The sequence below is a fragment of the Monodon monoceros genome, unplaced genomic scaffold (assembly GCF_005190385.1).
Source record: "Monodon monoceros isolate NGI ecotype Baffin Bay Population unplaced genomic scaffold, NGI_Narwhal_1 Super_Scaffold_21, whole genome shotgun sequence".
In the NCBI taxonomy this organism is placed as follows: domain Eukaryota; kingdom Metazoa; phylum Chordata; class Mammalia; order Artiodactyla; family Monodontidae; genus Monodon; species Monodon monoceros.
Window position 1 is genome coordinate 29687087 of NW_021703778.1, and position 23493 is coordinate 29710579.

Here is a 23493-nt window from a genome sequence, read left to right on the forward strand (position 1 = left end):
TTTGGCAAATGGAATCTGAGTAAATGGGATTTACACCACTTCCACTTGGGAAGATTTAGAATCTATGATTTGCTATGCTTTATTTTTCTTTATGCCATGGGCAATGGTGATGGCTCCAGATGGTGGCTGCTCTGTCATCCTAAATCCCAGAACGAGAACACACAGCAGAGCTCCCAATCAGTGAGGAACATGTCAGATGAGCAAGGGAATACTGTTCATTCAAGAAGCCACTGAGATGTGGAGGCTGCCTGTTATCACAGCATGACCTAACCAATCCTAACTATCACAGGAAGTTAAAGAGACTCTATTTGAGGTAAGACTTGAATGATGAAAAAGAGCAAGCCACACAAAGGGAAAAACACATGCAAAGGCCACAGTGAGAAAGAACCTGGTGTATTTGAGGGGCAAAAAAGACTGGCTAGAATGTAGTAAATAAGGAGAGTTGTAGTGTGAAAAGAGGCAGAGAGGCAGAGGCTAACAGGCAGAAGCTAAGATTAGACCACACGGGATCCAAAATCCAGAATAACCAGCGTGGATTTCCACATAATTTCAATGGGCAGCAATTTAGAGGATTTTGAACTTCAGGGAAGTAGGAAGGATAACATAATCTGATTTGTTTCAAGAAGGTTATCCTTTGATTACAGATTTTAAGATGGCAGAGTAAAAGACCTTTCTACCCCTTCTCTGAAAGTAACAAACAAAAACAAACATCTTTGATGAACATATACTCCACAAAAAGTGAAGAAAGACAATGAATATAGGAATTGTAAGTTTCTGGCCAGAGGAAGATTAAATTTACATAGAGAAATAGTGATGAAAAGCAAGCCACTTGCCTAGAACTCCAGAAAGATTTGGGAATAGAATGCAGCAGGTACAGGGATAATTTGGGATGTTGAATAAACATCAGGTTGTCAAACATCTACCCATCCTCATCCCTGAGGGAACAGGAATACAGGCTGTGAATAAGCTAAACCTGAGAGACTGAACCTAGCATGACAGAATAGTAGTGGTAAGATATAGACTAAAAACAAAGAGTTAAGTAAAAAGCTACATAATGAATTGTGAATAGCTGGCAAGCCCTTTCAACTGCCAAACTCCAGACTCAGGCCAAGAAGCCAAGTGAGACCTTTCTGGAAAAATAAAATTATCCCAGAGGAAGGGCCTTTAAACATTAACATTTGAGGGAACCTAAAGAAACAGCTATCTAGCCACCTGACATCCCTACAGTAAAGCCCATACACAGAATTTTCAACTAGCTTTCTAGCATCTCACCCTTAAATATAAACCTACAGCCAAGGATCACCAGACACTGGAGAACCACTTCTTAATAAAAGAGAGAAAAGAGGTATATCAAGCAAAGAGAAAAGCTTGGGGCCTGGTGGGGAAGAGGGGAACAACTCAAAATAGAAAATGAAGGAACAGTAAAGATTTTCCAAATATACATAATTAATATCATTGAAGAGCAGGAAAAGGAACTGTATTTATGAAACCATAAATAGGGTAATATAAACAGGAATATTCACAAAATTTTTAAATAGGATGCATAACAAATTCAGTTAAAGGAGTAGAAAATAAAGTTGAGGCGATATCCAATAAAGTAGAACCAAAAGACGAGAAACGCACGATCCGAGACTAGAGGAAAAAACTTTATGTGATACAATATCTGAATAACAAGAGTTTCAGGAAAAGAAGTTGGAGGGGAGAAAATTATCCAAGAAATAACTCAAGTACTTAGCACTGAAAATAGGCATTTACAGATGGAAAGAGTCCATCAAGTGCCCAACACATGAATGGCAGGAGGCCCAAAGCACATCAACTTAGAATGTCAAATACAAGAAAGAAAAAGAAGAGCTCCAGGTTTCCACTACAATGGGGAGTGGTCACGAACCAAGATGTATCAAATTTCTCAACAGCAATGTGGAAGCTGGGCAATAATGGGCAAGCGCCTTGTAGATTTGAAGGAAAAATTATTTTCAACCTAAATTCCTATTCAAATGTTCAACTAGTAAAGGTTGAATAGAGATTTTCAAACATGCAGGTAACCCCAAAATCTACATCCTATGCACTCTTTCTCAGGAAGTTACTAATATCAATAGATTAATCATAAGAAAAGGAGATCCCATATTGTCCAGGAAACAGGACTGAGCACAGAAAGGAGGCAAAGGGAACTCCTGGACCAAAAGCTCTACAGCAGACCCAGAGAGAATCCAGTCCCATATTAGGGAGAGCATGAGAGGCATCAAGATGTCATCTCAGGGAGTAAGACTGAAACGGAGCAATTATCTTACAGTCAATAAACACACAAGTTTATGCTATAAACAACAAATAATACATGTAAGTTTATAGATATCCTTGCAGAAATCTTAACTTTGGCAAACAATCAAACAGCACATTAAAATAAATGCATTATTCTAGAAATGCAATGATGGTTCAATATTAGGAAATACACTAACACAATTAAAAATATTAGAAGAGTTAAGAAGAATATGATCACCTCTGTAAGTACCAAAAAAGCACCTTACAAGATTTAACATCCATTCATGTTTAAAAAAAAAAGCAGCTCAAGAACTTAAGAACTGAGGGATACTTCTTTAATAAACACATACTGGCCACAAAGCCAGCATTTTACTTAATGGAGAAATATTAGATAATTTTCTGCTGAAGTAAAGAACAAGTTAAAGCTCTTCACTATATTCATTCTTATTTATTTACTTTATTAGTTTTTAAATTTATTTATTTATTTTTGGCTGCATTGGGTCTTTGTTGCTGCATGCGGGCTTTCTCCAGTTGCAGTGAGCGGGGGCTACTCTTCATTGCCGTGCGCGGGTTTTTCAGTGCAGTGGCTTCTCTTGTTGCGGAGCACGGGCTCTAGGCGCACAGGCTTCAGTAGTCGTGGCACACGGGCTCAGTAGTTGTGGCACACGGGCTTAGTTGCTCCGTGGCATGCGGGATCTCCCCGGACCAGGGCTCGAACCCATGTCCCCTGCATTGGCAGGCAGATTCTTAACCACTGTGCCACCAGGGGAGCCCTTCATTCTTATTTAATATTGCATTTGAGGTATTTACCAATGCAATTACACAACAGAAAGAAATCAGAGTACCAGAAATTGGAGTAAAGAGGAATAACTACCTCTACTTGCAGATAATATGATTATGCATCCAGAAAAATATGAAGAATGAATGCAAAAATACAAATAAGGAAATTTAGTAAAACAGGATAGAAAATTAACATGCAGAAATCAATGCCTTTATATAATGTACAATAAAGAGTTAGAAGAAATAATATAAGAATATATCCTATTTACAATAATAAAATATAAAAGAAAATGAAATACTCATAAACTTAAGATATATGAAAACCAGTATGGTAAAAATTATAAAGTCCTCCAGAAAAACACAGATACATAACTGAATGAACGGAAAGATATACCATTTCTTGGACAGAAAGACTCATATCATAAAGATGCCAATTCTTCCTATGTTAATTGGTAAGTTAATGCAATTTCACTTAAAACACTCTAAAACTCCATTTCCTTTGGAGCTAGAAAAGTGTTCTGTAAAACTTCATTCGGAAGAATAAGCAAGAATTTCTAAAAAAGAAAAACAATGAGGAAGAGCCAGCCCTACCAGGGATTAATACATAATCAATCATATACAATTAACATAGTCAGGTACTGGGCACATAAGAAGACAGAAACTACCGGAACAAAATAGAAAGTTCAGATTTAGCCCCAAATGTTTACAGAAATATATGATAAAGGAAACAGCTCAAATCAGTGGTGAAAAGAAGGATTTTTAATAAATAACATTAGGACAACTAGATTTTTCCACCTATACACTAGAATTCCTAATGTTTCAAAAGTCTACACATAAAAATAATGAAACCAGCCAAGTACTAGAAGAAAGCATAGATAAATTTCTTTAAAACCGAGAATTGAAAAAAAAAACATTTCTGTGTTTCAAAATCCAGAAGCAAAACAACAGGAGAATGGGATAGGGAGGGGGAGTGGGATAAATTAGGAGTATGGGATTGACACATACCAACTACTATACATAAAATAGATAAGCAACAAGGATTTACTGTATAGCACAGGGGAGTATATTCAGTATCTATAATGGAAAATAACCTGAAAGTATATATATATATAACTGAATCACTTTGCTATACACCTGAAACTAATATTGTAAATCAACTACAGTTCAATTAAAAAAATAAGGGAAAGGTTGAGAAATTCAACTACCATGACCAATAACAACAAAAAACAAAAATCTAAAAACAAGTAAGCAAATGAACACAATTATGGCCCTTTGCATGGCCAAAATACTGCAAAACCAATGTAAAAATATACATGACAAACTGAATAGGTAAAGGTATAAAAAATATTTGCACTTATGTCATAAATTACACATCACTAATATGTAAATAACCTCAACTTTCAGAAAAAGCTCAAAAACCCAACAGAAAAAAATGGACAAAAGATGTGGACAGGCAGAAAACAGAAAAAGTAATACAAAAGGCCCATAAACTTATGGAAAGATGCTTAATTTGCCTCATAATTAGAGAAGAGTAATTTAACACTACATTTTAACATACCATTTCTCACCTCTCAGACTAAAGACAAACAATCCAGTTTAAACATGGGAAAAGGATTTAAACAGACATTTCTCCAAAGAAGATATATAAATGGCCAATAAGCACATGAAAAGATGCCCAGATCATTAGTCATTAGGGAAATGCAAGTCAAAACCACGAGATACTAGTTCACACTCATTGGATGGCTATACTGAAAAACTAGACAAGTGCTGACAAAAATATAGAGGAATTGGTATCCTCGTACATCACTAGTGGGAATGTAAAATGGTACAGGTACTTTAGAAAATTGTTTGGAAGCTCCTCAAAAGAAGGGAGAAAAATTGTTGCCATATGACCCAGAAATTCTACTAGGCATATGGCCCAAGAAAATTAGGGACATGTTCGTCAAAGGAAAGAAACTTGCAGTTAGAAGATAAATTCTGGGGATCTAATGCACAGCATTGTGATTATAGTTAACAATACTGTATTATACACTTGAAAGTTGTAAGAAACTAGACCTTAAATGTTCTCACCATAAAAAAGAAATGATACTTACGTTATGTGATGGAAGTGTTAACTAACTCTACAGTGGTAATCACAGGGCAATATATATGTATCAAATCAACACAAACACCTCAAATTTATAATTTGAGGTCAATTATACCTCAATTTAAAAAACCTACGTCCAACAAAACTTTGTGCATGTATATTCATAGCAGCAACATTCATAAATGCCAAAAAGTGAAAACAACCCACATATCCATTAATTGATGAATGGATAAACAAAATGTGGTATATCCAATGGAATATTATTCCCACAATGGAGTACTACTGAGCCATAAAAAGGAATGAAGCACTGACACATGCTACAACATGGATGAACCTTGAAAACATCATTTTAAGTGAGGAAGCTAGACACAAAAGACTACATGTTGTATGACTCCACTGATATGAAATACTCAGAATAGGCCAATCCATGGAGTCAGTAAGCAGATGAGTGGTTGCCTGGGTCGAGGGAGGGGAAATGGGAAGTGTACTAATGGATTCGAAGTTTCTTTTTGGGGTGTGAAAACTGTCTGGAATTACAGTGGTAATGGCTCCACATCCTTGAGAATGTGCTAGAAACAACAGAATTGTGCACTTAAAAACAGTCACCAAAGCCAACAGACATGTCATTTTGTTGATGTGAGGAGTCATGAGAGGATTATTTTATAGCTTCTATTAAAAGTTTTCAACTTAAAAGGAAATTTCAAACCATGATCATTTATTTTTAAATGTGTCTCCCCTTCCCTCCCTGAGACCAGCTCCCTTCCCACTAGGGAGTAGCTCCTGTCTGCTTTCACTGTTACTAGATTTTTAAAAGAACTATTATGGAAAATTTCAAGTACACACAAAAGTAGAATTATATGAACCTTTTATGCTTCAACAATTAACATCTTGCCATATATTTTAAATCTAAATTATTTTCCTCAAATTCCCAAGACAAAGGTATCAAATGTTCATTACTGTCCATAGTAATTTATCCTTAATAACAAAAACAATGATTAAGTGTAAGTTAGAAAATTCAGTTAAAAAAACAAACTTGAGCCTTTATATCCTCCTCCCCCTACCAGCAAAAAATATCAAAGAAATGATAGATTACATACCACTGACTCCCCAGTACCAATGAAAAGATCTGTGCCTACATAACCTAAAATAGTAATATAAAGGTATTTTTTGAATTTTTAATTTGACTCAAATTATTTTGTGCTTTTACTAAATAAGTACTCTGAACCATATCCTGGAAAATTATGAAAACTCAGACCAAACAATGAGAAATTCTCCATTTCACAAATATGCTACCTCCCAAATGAATATAATCCACCAGTATACTTCCAAATACATGGTTTTCACATTATCTAAAGGTTAGAGAACTATTTTAACTTTAAGGGCCTTTAAGCTAAAGCATGTATCATATTTGTGATTAGCATATTTATGTTGAGAAAGTAATCATGTGAAGGGGACTTGCCTGGTGATCCAGTGGTTAAGACTCTGTGCTCCCAATGCAAGGGGCCTTGGGTTTGATCCCTGGTCAGGTAACTAGATCCCGCATGCCTCAACTAAAGATCCTACACGCCGCAACAAAGATCCCACACACCGCAACAAAGATCCACATGCCGCAACACAGAGCCAGCGCAGCCTAATTAATTTTTACAAAGAAAGCAATCACATGAAAAGATAAAAAGATTTTCAAGTAACAGTGATGTAACTCATGTAGTTAAAACACTAAAATACAGTAATGCCTAGTTTATCCTTAAAAATAAGATATAAAGATCTTCCAAGTAAGTGATTTTTTTATGCATTAAAAATTTCTTAAAACAATGTGATTGGAAATCTAACATACACGTATTAGAAATGTCCACGCCTGTTTAACCAGCATGCTGTATGTAACAAACACACATTTTCTTAACAACCCAGGGTCAGCATCACCTGCAGCAGTACATCAACACGCCCCTGAGGTACACAGGACCTGCCTGCCCCTACACCAGGCTTCTCCACCTCAGGGCTACTGTGGGCCAGATGACCGCTGTGGAGCTGTCCTGTACATCGTAAGGTGTTAGCAGCATCCCTGGCCTCTACCCATCAAATGCCAAGAGTATCCCCCAAGGCTTGACTTCCAAAAATGTCTCCAGACATTGCCAAATATCCCCTAGGGGGCAAGCTGACTGCTGCAAACCAAACAGGCGTGCTTTTTGCATTCACGTGCTTGATTTTTGTAATTTTCTACCTTCTCCCTCAGTGGTCACACTCAGTGGCACAGTAACCTCTTCTTAGTATGCATTTCTCAAAGGATTCCTTGTTCCTTTTTTAACTATTTTAAATGTGTTGTCCACCAAAATATCAGAAAAACACCCTCATGACAGATGGTCTCCCAGGGAGGACCTCCGTCATGGTGGAAGACGGTAGATGCTCTCCTCTGACTAAAGTGTGTGTGTTTTTAGATCATAATTATTATGGATTATTAGTTAGCCTTTTTAGATTTTTTGATCTCGTTTTAATTTTCGTCAAAACCAAAAGTGCAAAGATTGTATCCTATTTTGTTTTTCTTAAAATTGCCATTGAGGCCAAACATCTTTCAAGTTTTTTGTTTTGTTTTGTTCTTTAACATTTGTAGCTCTTCTTTAGAAAAGTACTGTGTTCTCTATCTCCTATTATATGGTTTGGCATTTTATTAATGATTCTTCAAAATTCTTTATGAACACCTGATGAATACTATGCTTTGGGTTATCATTTATGTTGCCGATATTGTCCCAGTTTCCTTCTTTGTTTATAATGAGCTTTTTTCAGTTTTAAGTTTTTATGTAATCAAACTTGCCAATCTCTCCCTTTACAGTTTTCGCCCCTGGTATCAAACACTTTACTCAATATTTTAAAAATACATACCAAAACAATGTACATTTTTCCCCCATAAAATCTCAATTTCTCTGACGTACATTTAATTTGTTTAATCATATAAAATGTTTTCTGGAAAAAAAATCCTAATCCTTCTTTCAAAGCCAAATTTACCAAGGGCCTAGTATATACTAAACCCTACCTAGCTTGTAAAAAGAGATAAAATTACAGGGGAAAAAAAAGTCCAATTAATAGAATTCAAAACTAAGAGGAATTTTCTTATATTTCATTTGTAGCTGTGAAATTTCAGCACAATATTTATTGTTTTATAAAATGAAATAAAACATACAAAAATGAAAATCATCATAAAAACCCTGACACAGAACTTTAGTAGTGCATTTATAGTCAGTTGTCATTATTCGTGGATTCCACATTGTGAATTCACCTACTTGCTAAATCTGTGACCCCGAGTCAACACTCGTGGCCTTCTGGCAGTTACTGGCAGACAGGCACACACGCCAGCCAAGGTGGGACAGGGCAATGCTTTGCCCTCATGTTCCAGCTCTGTCAAGCAGTGTCCTTTTCCAACTCTATGTAGGCCATGTGCCTGGAATTGTTGTGCTTTTTAAGTTGGTGTTTTTGCTGTTTAAAATGGCCCCCACAGTGCTGAGGCGTGTCCTGTCTCCTGGGCCTCAAAGGCTGGGATGCACCTGGTGTGTCTGGTGAGCGCAGCTCAGGCCCAGTTGAGGTGCTTCCTAAAGACTCAACCATCCCAACGTCCAGAACTAGGAACCTGTCTACAGAGAAGACAGGAAAGCTGCCAAGTTCCTGGATCCATAAAAAGTGCAGCGGGCAGCGCTGTCCTGAGGCTGAAAGTCACAGAAATTCACAATCACGTCAGGGTTCAGGAAAATGCTAAACCCTCCTCAGCTAGAGCTGGCCTGCAGGTTTCAAAAGGTGATATTATGTGAAAAATGAAATTTGCAGGCAAATCCTCTACAGGAAAAGTGCTCTGTAGGAGAACATGTTTGGACACTGAGTTTTTGTTGTTTTTTTTTTTTACCAGGATGTTGGCAAATGAACCTATTCATTGGAAATTTTGGTTTAGAAAAATTTGTGGCCAGAGGCTTGCAGGTACTGAACCCTGCATTTCCCCTGGGGTAAAGGGTCAGTATTGGCTGATTCAGTGTTTGTGGTGACCTTACAGAACATAACTACAGTGAATAGCAAAAATTGACTGAAATTATAACAAAATGTGATCTTTACTTTTTAAATGTTTTGAGAATACCATTTTTATAACATTATAAACATCCTGAAAACCATTTTAAGTAGGGAGATGAAGAAAACTGAAGGTTTTTATGATGGTTCCAGTTAGAGATAGCCAACTCTGGATAAATACCAGCATGGTAGAACAGGGATTACTGTGCCCCTATAATCAGCTCATAACATTAATTTCCTAATAAGGCTTTTAAACTGACCCAATCACTGTCTTATAGGAACTTAGATATCTATGAAATAGGGCGTATAATGTTTGTATTAAAAATTATTTTAAATTAGCCATTCATTTATTACCAGCCCATGCTAAGTTAACCAGAATGCTTCATCTCTCAAAAAATGTTTTTCAAGAGGAGTCTCTCATAATTTGGAGACTGTATAATGGTAAATGTGAAATCTGAAGAAAGTGACAAACAGCAGTTCTGTACTTCAGAACTGATGGAATATGAATTAGAGTACATATTAGCACCATGCTGAACATATTCAAGGTCAAAGAGAGACAACATAAAATGAGTCAATTTTATCCAATGCAAACAGTTTATACTAAAAGAAACATGTCTTGCTCAATAAACATCTGAATGAATTTAATAGGTAGACAACTCAAATAACGGCTTATATTTCACGCACATTAATAATCACAACACACTTATACAGACAAGGTCTAGGTGCTTTCTCAGTCTGTACTGACCTCTCTTTTTTCCTAATACATTTACCTTTACAATTACCATCTCTTTAATTAATGAAATGAGACCGAAGTTTGCAACTCAACTTTTCCATTATTTGGATTCTGAATGCATGAGAATCATCAATAACTGTTTAAACCCTCAATTATTTGGCAGTCCATACAAGGATATTTTACTGCAACAAAGGAGCATATCCCACTTAACTACATCTACTTTACCATAATGAAAAAGCAAAAGAATAAAGAACTTAGAAATTACATAACCACTTTCTAGATTAAAGTAAATACACAGGACGGGTGAGAACATGTGGCACTCCTCCTGCACTAATGTCAAACATCCAGAACAGCGGGCATTTAGGCTGCAATGGCCTCTGGGCAGGACTGGGGAACACACATTCCTGTCTTGTTGTTCATACTGTCTTATTAAACTGTTATAATATACATCACAAAGCTTATAATATCTTTGACAGTGTATAAAGTATTACTTATGCAAGAAAATCTGAAGTCTTATAATTATCTTACACACTGAAATGTGTACAGCAGACACAAGCAATAGCAGACATTGACGTCTGCAAATAAATCCAGCACTTCCTATAGCTAAGTTGCCAAATACTTATTTTAATACAATGTCTGTTTCTAAAGTACTTTGAGTTTTAATTTGGGTAAAACATGTTTCCCATCATCTTGACAAGTACTGTCAAAAAAGTCTTCCCTGGTGGTGCAGTGGTTGAGAGTCTGCCTGCCGATGCAGGGGACACGGGTTCGTGCCCCGGTCCGGGAATATCCCACATGCCACGGAGCGGCTGGGCCCGTAAGCCATGGCCGCTGAGCCTGCGCGTCCGGAGCCTGTGCTCCGCAACGGGAGAGGCCACGACAGTGAGAGCCCCGTGTACCAAAAAAAAAAAAAAAAAAAAAAAAAAAAACAGTCTGGTCTCATTTCACATTTCTAATAGATAGTAATGACTGCCTAGGACAGACATTGTGTTAAGAATTTTGAGGCCAAGGAGCGAACAGTGGGAAGGAGCAGGAGGAGAGTGAGTCTCCAGGAAACTTTTAAAAAGAATATAATTATTAGTTGTGGTTTATGAAGGCATACTGTTTTCTGAAATAATCCCATCTCATAAGCATTAAAAATGGCCATGGCCATAACCACAGGGGGCACAGTACACAGGGACCGGATTACACAGAGTTTCATAAGCCAACCCTTTCATAAAGGATTTGAAACTTTAACCTAAGGGCAATGGAGGCCACTGAAGAATTCTCAGCAGAAGACAGTGATTAGACTCCCAGCAGCTACTTAGCCTGCACCAATCATGGTAATTCCATCTTCCTTATCGGCTGACATCAAGTCCAGCAAGTGCTATGTGACTCAATGAGGGAGAAGTGTGCTAGGGCTACTTTTAGGACCCATTCCTAGCCCTAAAAAAAGGCCTCTTCTCCCTCTAAATATCATTAGGTCTTAATATGATGCCCAAAACTGATGCAGCCTTCTTGCCGCCCTGAGGGGAACCAGCCTGAGAATAAAGCTGATGCTGAGGGCTGGACAAAGGAAAGATGGTCCTTTGAGCTGTTGCTTGTGTCACCTGGAGTCTTCCCTCTCTCTGGACTTCCAGTTAGATGAGAGAATAAGTTTGCATTAGCCAGTTTGAGTCAAGTTCTTCTGTAAGTTCCGGCTAAAAGCACCTTAGCTGATATAATACTTATTCCCATGTTGGTGGTAAGTGAAACCATGAGTCGGGATGAGACTCTGGAGGGAGGCAGGTAGTGAAGAAAGAAAGGAGTCCTAGGGCAGAGTGGGGGGCACCTCATGTTTCATTCTAGGCGGTAGAAGAGCAGCTGGTAAACAAGCAGCAGCCAAAGGTTCTAAAGAAAAGCAAAAGAGTGTGGCGTTACCAAAAAAAAAAAAAGTGTTTCAAGAAGGGAATGGTCAACTGTGCCTCTCGGCTGCTGAAAGTCAAGTAGAATGGAGGGCTGAAAGGCTCAGGCGGACTCAGCAACTTGGCAGTCACAGCACCTCCCTGGAACAGCTTCAGTCGTCTGATAATGTAGAAGCTGGGCTGGGTAGAAGTACAGAAACAAAAAGAAAGATGATTCTTTGGATGAGTGTTCAGAAAGGAGAAAGATTATATAGGGGAGAAAAGAAAACCAGAGCAGTGGATGTGGAGTTCTGAAAAGATTTCTGTTGTTTTTGTTTTGTTTGTTTTGTAATGGTGAGATGATGTCAGAGTATATCTAAATGAAAATCGAAGAGACCAAGTATAGAAGGGAATGCAAATGAGACAGGTAAGAGGTTTCAGAAGGGATGATCTACAGAGACACAGGTGAAGAGAATGACAGAAGGAGATGTGAGGGCAGGCATGTCTGCAGATCTGGAGTAAAGCAAGTTACTTACTTCCCACAGGAAGCCTCCCTTCTCTGGAAAAAGAGGCTAAACTCCTCTACAAGAGTAATGGGGGGTAGAGAGGTGTGAGGAAAGTGAAGAACGTTTAGTAAGTCATTACTGAAAAGTGGACGGTGAACTGACCAGAGAAAGTCAGAGAGCCCAGATGACCATGTATGTTGGTTTCCGAGAACCTACATACAGTGTCATGAGCTCCGTAGTTTCCCTCTACCAGCATGCAGGTTGTTAGGGTAAATTCATCCAGAATTCAGGTTTTGTCTATACATTGTAGGCACTGAAAAGATAAAGGGGCACTCTTTTGTCTACCTACATGCACTATGTGACCTACTATATGTACAGCACTGTACTAGGTATTCTAAAGAAATTTTAAGTTAGTGTTCTCAGGTCAAGGAACTGGGAAAATAAGATAATTATAGGAAGGTAAGATAAATATAAGATGATTATAAAAGGCAATAGAATAAGAACTAGTTGAGGCAATAAATGCTGTAAGGGGACAGATCACTGTGGGATAGCAATAAGATGGAGAAGATGAAACTTGATAGAGATCTCAAATGCCAACAAATTTTAAATTAAATTTTAAGCTAACTTCAGCACTGGGGGCAGAATGCGGAGGGGAAAGGAGGATACCTGAGCAAAAGTTATAAAGTATTATTAATATAAAAGTACTACTTGTGCATTAAAGAAAACACTTATTGAAAGAATAAACATAATTGGCTGAAGTAAAAGTTTTACTTAGGGGAACAGGAGATAAGACTAGAAAATTAGACTAAGAACAGGCTCCAAAATATCCTGATGACAGGATCATAAGCTCTGGGAGAAGGAAAATGAATGAGGAGAGGTTTACAATTGTCTCCAAATACTGCCTATTAGCAGATTTCAGGCCACAGTGCAGGGAAAGAAAACAGGAACAGAGCCTGTGGTCTCCCTGAGTTGAGGAGACAGAGCAGACTGCAGTGACCAGTTTTCAGCTCAGCATTTCATTTGGTAGAATCCAAATTTTTTCGTCAATTACTTTCCCTATGAATCAGACGTCAGATCCTCTTCCCTCCCTATTATTATAATATTTAGAATCATTCTATGAAATAGTACCTCTACTTAGGAACAAAGTGTATATAAAATAATTTGTAATAGTATACCCATCTAACATTTTCCACTCTATTCTGCAAGGTCTAATTTTATAGGAATATTCTATTTAAAAATGCAGTTCTGACAAGAGCAACCAATATAATTCTTGAACATATCTGGTAATCTAAAACTGAGAAATTTATGTTTATTTAAGACAATCTGACTTAACACACTTTAAAATAGACAAAAGCGAGAGGACTGATGCCAATGGGACACGGCCTGCAGAGGAGGCTATGGCATCCGGCTGGAAGAATGAACGACCTGCTCAGAACTTGAAGACCAACAGTCAGCACCAGGCCAAATGAGGCTTCTCCAGGCCACTCCTCCTCCTCTAAAGCCCTGACTTGCGAAGACTGATGGATTCTGCACTAGAGAGGAAGGAAGAGAAACCCGTGCAAATTCTCAGGCTCTCCACAGGTCCTCAGGAAGCCCACTGGGAAGCCTCAGCATGCTGAGGGAGAAGTGCAAGAACAGGAGAGAACACAGATACTGGCCATCAGTGACTGGAGGGACAGTGAATCTCATAGCTCACAGGCTTCTTCCCTCAGAATCTTCTGGTACTCAGCTTAGACAATGAATCTGCTCCTGCTCTGGCCCCATCTCTGGGGAACAACCTGTAAGTGGAAATGACACCCCCAATCTGTAGGAACATCAAGGATCACCTGAAATCCAGACAAAAGCCAAGGATACCCAGGTTGCTAAACAGCAGTGCCAGGAAAACCTCCTCAGATGGTCCCACTATCGCCTGCAGGCACAACTTCACCATGGCTGGCATAATCACCCAGGGAAAGACATCCAAGTGCTTCTGATGCCTGTCAGGGTCACAAGCTTACTCCACAACCTGCAGGAACACTTGGCCGCTGCTCAAACTACAGGAAATCTCAGAGACACTGAACTGGGTGGCAGCCTACCCCCGGACATCATTTGCCTCAGACACAACGCAGGACCATTAGGAAACACCAACAAACCCCACCTTTGCTATCCACCTTCCCTGACCATCAGCAGAGTAACAATACCAGAGCATTTCTGAGGAACCTGAAAAGACTTTAGGTTTTCTTCTGGGATATATTTATTTTTCAGGCTATTTTGATTATCCTGTGTAGGAAACTTCAAGAATAAGATTCCTGAAAAATAATTTCTGAGACAGAGAGCTGAAGGTTGTAGAGTGCATCATTTTCTATAAACCATTACAAAAAGAACTTTCTGGAAGTCGTCACATATACTTGGCCTACTTAAAAAAAAATTTGTAACTTTAAAAGTTAAAAAAAATCCCAACTGGGCTTCACTGGTGGCACAGTGGTTGAGAGTCCGCCTGCCGATGCAGGGGACATGGGCTCGTGCCCCGGTCTGGGAAGATCCCACATGCCACGGAGCGGTTGGGCCCGTGAGCCATGGCCGCTGAGCCTGCGCATCCGGAGCCTGTGCTCCACAACGGGAGAGGCCACAACAGTGAGAGGCCCGCGTATCACAAAAAGAAAAAAAAGAAAAAAAATCCCAACTGGAACTTTAAAATAGAGCCCAGACCCATCCCCAGAGATTCTGACTTAATGTTTTTGTTAAGAAAAAAAGTAGGGCTTCCCTGGTGGCACAGTGGTTGAGAGTCCACCGGCCAATGCAGGGGACGCAGGTTCGTGCCCCGGTCTGGGAAGATCATGCCGCGGAGCGGCTGGGCCCGTGAGCCATGGCCGCTGCGCCTGCGCATCGTAGCCTGTGCTCCGCAACGGGCAAGGCCACAACAGTGAGAGGCCCGCGTACCGCAAAAAAAAAAAAAAAAAAAAAAAAAAAGTAATTCAGATGCTCAGTCATGACTGAGAACCAGTGTACCATCAAGAGCTTCCCATGTGTGATCCAAAATCCCAAAGAATTTATTTAAAAGAATAAGATGCAAGTACTACTTCAAGGCTTACAACAGTATGTTTTTCGTTAGCATTTGTTTAAAATACGCAAATGAATCAAGAGAAAGTCTAACTTTAAACTGGATTGGTGGTTGTTCACCTTTTAATTCACTCGGAAATAACTGAGACTAAAGCTAGGTTTATTTTAATAATCATAAGAAAATAAAATTTAACTTTCAGATTACTCAAGTGGAAGTTTCTTAACTAAAACAATCTAATACTCATCACAATCGAGAGGCTTCTTCAGAACTGTATGTGTAGAAAATATATGTGCAGAAAAAGAAAATATGTTATTTCAAAATAAATGATCAGGTATTTTGACATTACACTAAGTGTGGCATTTTTAAACATAAAAGAAATGTTAAATTATAAGTGCAGTAGAAAAATAAACCACTTTAAACTTTATATCCTCTACAATTTAAAAAGATAACATCTCTAATAGTAAATAAAATGCCCCAAAACCTTGTAAATATGGTATCAACGGCAAGCCCAAATAAAGCAATCTCACTTGTTCCTACCACAAGTACTGGCCACCTTAAGTATATATATTCAATACTAATTTGAGAAGGGCTCCATGTCAAAACTCAGTTGAAAATTAAGAACTTAACAGCATTTTTCAGATACAGTTTTGAGACAGAAAAGCAATCAACAAGCAGATAAATCAAGAATCTACAAAAAAAATAAAGCGTTCATAATAGCTTTCAAGCTGAGATACTTTAGCCTTTATTAAAAGACTATTTCTTTTTGAAAAAATCTTTCTATAACTATTAAATATGAGAAAACCTTATGTAATATCCCCGCTGATGAGCATCAACACAATCTGAACCTGGGCATGCTACAACTCAGTTGATCTATGTCTCACTTCACCATATGCTTCACACTATTTTATTTTAGACAATAAACACCTACTGACTCCTGAAGCCTCGGCACTTAGAGTAACTTTCAAGAAATTAGCTATTTCAATCCAAAGTGAACTTATCCAACAGAGAGAATACTAAAAGATTCCTCAAGACAATGACTGCCCCTTCTCATGCAGCACAAAAACTTTAGTGGTAAAGTTAATTTCAAATATTTTCAAACATTTCTCTCCTATACCTAAGTATTAAAGTGATTGTAAGTTTCCCCCCACACACCCTGTGGCAAGTTATCTTCATAATGTGAGTTGCTAATAGTTACAGCAAGAAAATGAGCCAATTATTTATGCTTGTTCTTAGGTTACAAGCTGTCATTACCAGTGAAACTGGAATTAACCAGAATTTTATGTATGGGATGTTCTGATTACCAGGAGGTTTCTAATATTCCTTTCTTTCCATCTCCTACTTTTGAAAGAAGAGTGAGCATAGTTTCACGTTCCTTTACTATTCCATACTTTTGCAGACATAAATGTATACTTGTAAGATGACAGTGTATGAGTACAAAGATCCAAGAAGTTGGTGAGTTTTAGGGAGACAGAGCAGCCAAGTGCAGTATAGGGGTACTTCCCTGGTGGCGCAGTGCTTAAGAATCCACCTGCCAATGCAGGGGACACGGGCTCGAAACCTGGTCCCAGAAGATCCCACATGCCATGGAGCAACTAAGCCCACGCGCCACAACTACTGAGCCTGCGCTCTAGAATCTGCAAGCCACAACTAATGAGCCCGCGTGCCACAACTACTGAAGTCCTCACACGTAGAGCCCGTGCTCTGCAACAGAGAGAAGCCACCGCAATGAGAAGCCCGCGCACTACAACAAAGGGCAGCCCACGCTTGCCGCAATGAGAGAAAGACCGGCGCAGCAACGAAGACCCAAGGAAGGAAAGAAGGGAAGGAGGAAGTAAATAAATAAATATATATATATATTTTTTTTAATGGAGTATAGGTTTGCTAGTCATAGATGTGAATTCAAATACCCCTTTGATCATGTGTTCTGTGTGACCCCAGGCACTAGTAATGTAACTCTTCCAAGTCTCTTCTCTATTATAAGTTATGTAATACTTATAACTGTGCTGTATAATATTATAATTTATCATATAATCATACTATAATAAATACTTCCCTCATTATGCTACTGTGAGGACTAAAAGGAGTATGTAAAATGCCTAGGATAGTAGGTGCTCAATGACACCTTCCTTTACAAACAATGGTGCTGCCACAAGCAATACCTTTACAATGAAAAACAGCTTTCTAAAAACTGCTTACAAAGACTTCTAAAGGGACATAATGTGTGTACATAATCAAAGTACAATGTATTTATGACAGATTACCTTGCAATACACCACAGTATCTTCCTCATTTTTAAAATATAGCATTTTTTTTTTCTTTTTTCTTTTTTTTGCGGTACGCGGGCCTCTTACTGTTGTGGCCTCTCCCGTTGCAGAGCACAGGCTCCGGACGCGCAGGCTCAGTGGCCATGGCTCACAGGCCCAGCCGCTCCGCGGCATGTGGGATCTTCCCGGACCGGGGCACGAACCCATGTCCCCTGCATCGGCAGGCGGACTCTCAACCACTGCGCCACCAGGGAAGCCCCCTAAAATATAGCATTTTAAATCCCAATTGTGAAAGTTGGTATTAAGTAACAAGCTCTCAAAACAAATCCATTTCTAACTATTTGTATATATCTTTCTTTTGTTTACACGATAAATGCTTGGATAGGAAAGAAGAGTCTTCCTTCTTTAAATTCTATTTTAAGTTTACTTAGCACACAAACAGGTCAAATTAGGAAAAAATATTAAAGATTTTAAGTGGGACTATCTTTCATTTAAATGCTTAGATAGTATCAGGAGAACAAAAAAAATAGAATTACTAATCATAACAAAGTTGTTTTTAAAAATCCTCAAGTGGAGGCTTCCCTGGTGGTGCAGTGGTTGAGAATCCGCCTGCCAATGCAGGGGACACGGGTTCAAGCCCAGGTCCGGGAAGATCCCACATGCCGCAGAGCAACTAAGCCCTTGCGCCACAACTACTGAGCCTGCGCTCTAGAGCCCGTGAGTCACAACTACTGAGCCCACGTGCTGCCAACTACTGAAGCCTGTGTGCTCTAGTGCCCGTGCTCTGTGAAAAGAAGCCACAATGAGAAGCCCGCGCACTGCAACGAAGAGTAGCCCCCACTCGCTGCAACTAGAGAAAGCCCACGTGCAGCAACAAAGACTCAATGCAGCCAAAAATTAAATAAAAAAAATTTTTAATCCTCAAGTAGTTAATAAAGTCGCGAAGTTACAAATTAGAATGAATTTGAAATCAGTGTTGACTTCAAAAGTAATCTCAGCTCAAATACAATGTACCTTAACTCACAAACACTGCTCCAGAGCACCTGTACTTAATTTCTTGTTACACTTCATTGCACTTGCTTCAGTAACTGTGTTATCTAGCGTCTAGCACACAGCAGTTTCAATAAATAACAATGAATGAACTCAAGATATTAAAACATAGTCTACCTATTACAAGAAAATACAATATATTTTAATGTGCTCTTATGAAACATTATGAACTATAAAAGCACTTCTTTAAAACAAAACTAGTTTACTATATTTAAATATTACTCAGTTTACAAAATTAAAACACTATGTATAAATTTTCAGCAACACACATTTTTCCAACTACTATATAAGAGTACAAGGTAATCTACTCAATATATTCCTCTCATCTCGGAAGAATAGATGAGTCCATGTGATCCCTTAAAAATGCTGATATGGGGCTTCCCTGGTGGCGCAGTGGTTGAGAGTCCGCCTGCCGATGCAGGGGACACGGGTTCGTGCCCCGGTCCAGGAAGATCCCACATGCCGCAGAGCGGCTGGGCCCGTGAGCCATGGCCACTGAGCCTGCGCGTCCGGAGCCTGTGCTCCGCAATGGGAGAGGCCACAACAGTGAGAGGCCCGCATACCGCCCAAAAAAAAAAAAAAAAAAAAGCTGATATGACAGTATTCCATTACCTTTGTCATTTCTATTAATCTCTTTGTCTATTTCTTTAATTTCACATGAAGTTAGGCAAATGATTAGCCATTATGTATTGATGAATAGAAAACCCCCAAAATACAATGAAAGATGTCTAAATATTTACTAGTTGAACATAAGTTAGATTTGTAAAATTGAGTTGAATACCTAAGCCTAACAATTTGCCAAATTTCCCTACTAAATATGTAATGGTCTCTACAAATATTTTCTTAATTTCCAAATAAATATTTTTTAAATTTTGCATACTGTTTATTTGCATTTGTAAGTAATTTGATATCAAATATTGTACAGCATTTTCACAATACAAACTACAGGCATACCTCATTTTATTGCACTTCACGTTACAGGCCTTCACAAATACTGTTTTCACAAACTGAAGGTTTGTGGCAACCCTGCATTGAGCAAGTCTACTGGTGCCATTTTTCCAACAGCATTTGCTCACTTTGTGTTTCTGTGTCACATTTTGGTAATTCTTGCAACTTAAATTCTTAAGTTTTTTCATTATTACTGTATTTGTTATGGTGATCTGTAATCAGTGATCTTTGATGTGACTACTAAAGCTCACTAAAGGCTCAGATGTTGGTTAGCATTTTTTAACAATAAAGTATTTTTTAATTAAGGTATGTACACTGGTTTTTGGACATAATGCTACTGCACACTTAACAGACTACAGTATAGTATATATATAACTTGTATATGCATTGGGAAACCAAAGAACTCACATGATTTGCTTTATTGTGATATCTCCTTTACTGCGGTGGTCTGGAGCAGAACCCATGGTATCTCTGAGGTATGCCTGTAAATAGCTTTCCAAGAATTTTCTAAGCGGAAAATCAGTAATAGGCACACACACACACACAAAAAGATCTTTCCTTAAGGCAGCACATATGTTTAAACTACTACATGTGAGATATTACATCATACTGCTGGGTACTTAGATTTCAATTTGTATCTCCCTTCCATTATGTTCATTTCTATCATTTCACCTCTTATCACAGAGATTCTCAAGCCTGTATGTTATATGGATCATATTCTCTCAAAAAACTACTACTGATAGTTCATTCACTTCTTATTATAGAGAGTATGTATGTGTGTTGAGGGGTGTGGGTGTGCTACAAGGAGGTGGGACTTACACAGTTAAAAGGAAGACTGCTATGCTTTTAAGATGATCATGTGTATGATTTTTAGAAGTGGGATAGTGTATGTAAAGAACTTTGCACAATGGCTGACACTTGGTAAACATACAATATATGATGCCTATTTTCATCATGGTACTCATTTATGTTATAAACTTGTGGATACAAAAACATTTCAAAAATCAAGACCAAAGGAAGACAGACCACTGATGATACGGAGGACCTTCAGACCACTATTGATCTTCACAGAATCACTCTATGAAAGGAGATTTACATTGTTTTGAAATGTTGACAATGCCACTGAAACAAACTGAAACATGAAAGTCTTCATGTAAGAGATACAGATAGCAATTAAACTCCTTGTTTTTCAGATGGGTAAATTGAGACCAGGCATGGCAAGTTTAAATAATTTGCCGAAGATCACTCTGCTAGTAATGACAGAGGTGAGATTCAGACCCAAGTCACCTGGCCTCAAACTCATGTTGCTATACTACCTCCAATCAAATTACAAAAATCTAATCAACCTGTAAAAAATTCAACGTTAAGTCCAAGTTAAGGTTTTCAAACAGTGAAACTTTTTTTTTTTCTTTAAGTCAGACTCTTCTCCTTAACATTTTCTCCTTTTTTCCAGATACAGCCTCTTGGCTTAAATTTTTTCTATGGAGAATTCAACTGAAGGATGGTAGGGGTAGGTAAACAAAATCTGATACCAGAGGTTTAGGGCTTTAAGCAACAGTAGGACAGTATTTGATACTTTATTACAAATGTTACAATTCTTAATTAGCTTCAATCAGTGTCTCAATTTAGGTATGCCAAAGGGTATGAATGTCTCTGTTACGCACTACCTGAACAACCCTTAAAGGAAAAGTGGATACTGTTACAAAAAGGTGAGAGTTCAAAAAACACAGGTCAATTCACGGAAACATGCAAGATGCCATACACTCAAAGTATAAACGTAATGATATCCTAAGAACAATGCATATGAACTAAGGAGATAATTTTAACATTTTAATTGATCTTTCTTTGTAAAGCTGGGAGCACTTACATATGTTTATTTAACCACCTTGCAACAGGTAACTGAAAAAATAAACTGCCCAATTACAAAATGTAAAAGGGAGATTCCATTTTCATATGAACAACATCTAAGGGGAAACATATGAACAACATCTACAGGGAAAAAGTACCACAATAGAGATCCTCTGTTAATCATGCATGGAGTTAAGCAAGAAAAATATTTTATTGATTATGTCATAATCACAGACCATATTTTCTGACCTCTGATTCTCTAACTTGGCCATCTTATAAAGAAGAGTCCACCAAAATAATGACTAATCAACGCTAAAGGCAAAGAAAATAACATGCCTGTACAAAATTCATATTTCATCTCCTGCTTGTACAAGTTAGAATTCAGAGAAGTCACAAAGGTGACCCTGCTTACCAGAAAGCACTCAAACTTTTAAAGGACAACCAAGACTATCTCTCTGCTAACTTCAAACCATTAATTAGAATCAATGACCCAAAAGCCTGAAAAGGTTATGCATCCCATAATTACTAAGGTACAACCACTACATTTCTCAGTTTAAAAGAAAAACGTTTTACTTTCTGCTCTTAAACAGACTAAATTATTTTTAAGCAGTCTCGTTTCCACAGGACACCGCTTACTGTAGGATGCAGAACACCTGGGTGAGGCAGACCAGAGGACCCAGGACCTAAACCTCAGTAAGCCCTATGGGCCTCTAAAAATCTGACCCAAGCGGGCCCCTCCAACCTTCAGGCACCCATCCCTCAACAGGGTACCTGCTTTGAGTTCACAGGACCCCGAATACTATGTACACACCCCACAAGCGCACAGGAAGCACCATGAACACACAGTATGTAACACCGGGTATGACATGCCCACACCGGGAACCATGTGGACCCGTATATAACACCAGGCACCACAGACAAACTAGGTACCATGCACACACCATATGTGACACCAGGAACCATGCCCACACCAGGTATGCTATCCCCACCACATATAACACCAAGTACCAGGTGCACACCGAGCACCAGAAACACAACGGGTATCGTGCATGCTCCCACAGTATACAACACCAGGCACACATTCGGGACCATGGACACACCAGGCAGCATGGACACACTAGGAATCATGCCCCACCACATACCAGGTGCACACTGGGCAACACCGACACACAGCATATAACACCAGGCGCCACGGACACACCGGGCACCATGACCACACGGTATGTAACACCGACCACCATGGACACACTGGGTATCACACCCCCACCGTACATAACACCGGGCACCACGGACACACCGTGAGCGTCTCCAGCGCTGGGCCAGAAAGGCGTAAGGGGACAGTCCACGCGGAAGTTGGGGGTCCCAGGCCGGCTGCTGCGCCCCAGCTTAGCTCCCCTCCGGACGCCCGGCGGGATGGGTGGCGGACACTCAGGCGGTCCTGGGGGCCCGGGAGGATCTGCAGAGGAGGCGGAGGCCTCGCTGCCGCCCGTTACCAGCCCCGGGGACCAGGCCTCGCCTGGGCCCTTGGGGACCACCCTGCCCAGCCGCGGCCTTCGCTCCCAACAACTAGCCGTCAAGGCAGACGCCCGCCCCCCACCCGCCCCCAAACTCACAGGGCCGCGTCCCGGCGGACCCCGAGCCGAACCGCTGGCCCCGAGGCCTGGGCGCGCGGGGAGGACTAGCCCGGCGGGCGGCGCTCACGCGACTCCCCGGCTTCGCGGCCCGTGCAGGCCCCGCGCCGTCCTGCTCCTGCGGGGCCTCCTCCTCCTGCAGGGCCGCCCTTCCCCGGCCGGCCGAAGGCGGGGTGCGCAGCCGAACCCCCGCAGACCAGCAGGCCCCTGCCCGACGCAAACAAAGCTCCGCCGTCCACTCGGCGCTGTTTGCAGGGGGCGAGCAGCGGTCACGCCCGCGGCCCGAGAAGCTGCAGCCGGGCCCGAGCTCCACAAACACCCCGCCTCGGACACCCCGCCCGCGCCCCCGCCCCCGCCCCGCCACCGAGGCCGAGCGTCTCCCACCATTATGCTCCGGACGGTCCTCGCCGCCGCCGCCGCCGCCGCCGCCGCGCCCGGCCCTCCCCCT

The 23493-nt window shown here is 40.0% G+C and overlaps 1 protein-coding gene across 12 annotated transcripts in view; it reads right to left on the bottom strand.

The window, feature by feature from the left end:
* ZMYND11 (zinc finger MYND-type containing 11) overlaps positions 1–23493 on the bottom strand; it is a 139962-nt gene that overhangs the window by 115138 nt on the left and 1331 nt on the right. Inside the window, exon 1 of one of the 12 annotated variants that reach the window (XM_029236484.1) lies at positions 23430–23445. The exons of 9 other annotated variants lie outside the window; for them this stretch is intronic. The gene's annotated coding sequence lies outside the window, so the exon portion shown is untranslated. Of the gene's footprint in view, positions 1–19974; positions 20140–22711; positions 22729–23429; positions 23446–23493 lie in introns of those variants that run through there. 2 more of the 12 variants (XM_029236487.1, XM_029236481.1) reach the window with 2 other exon arrangements.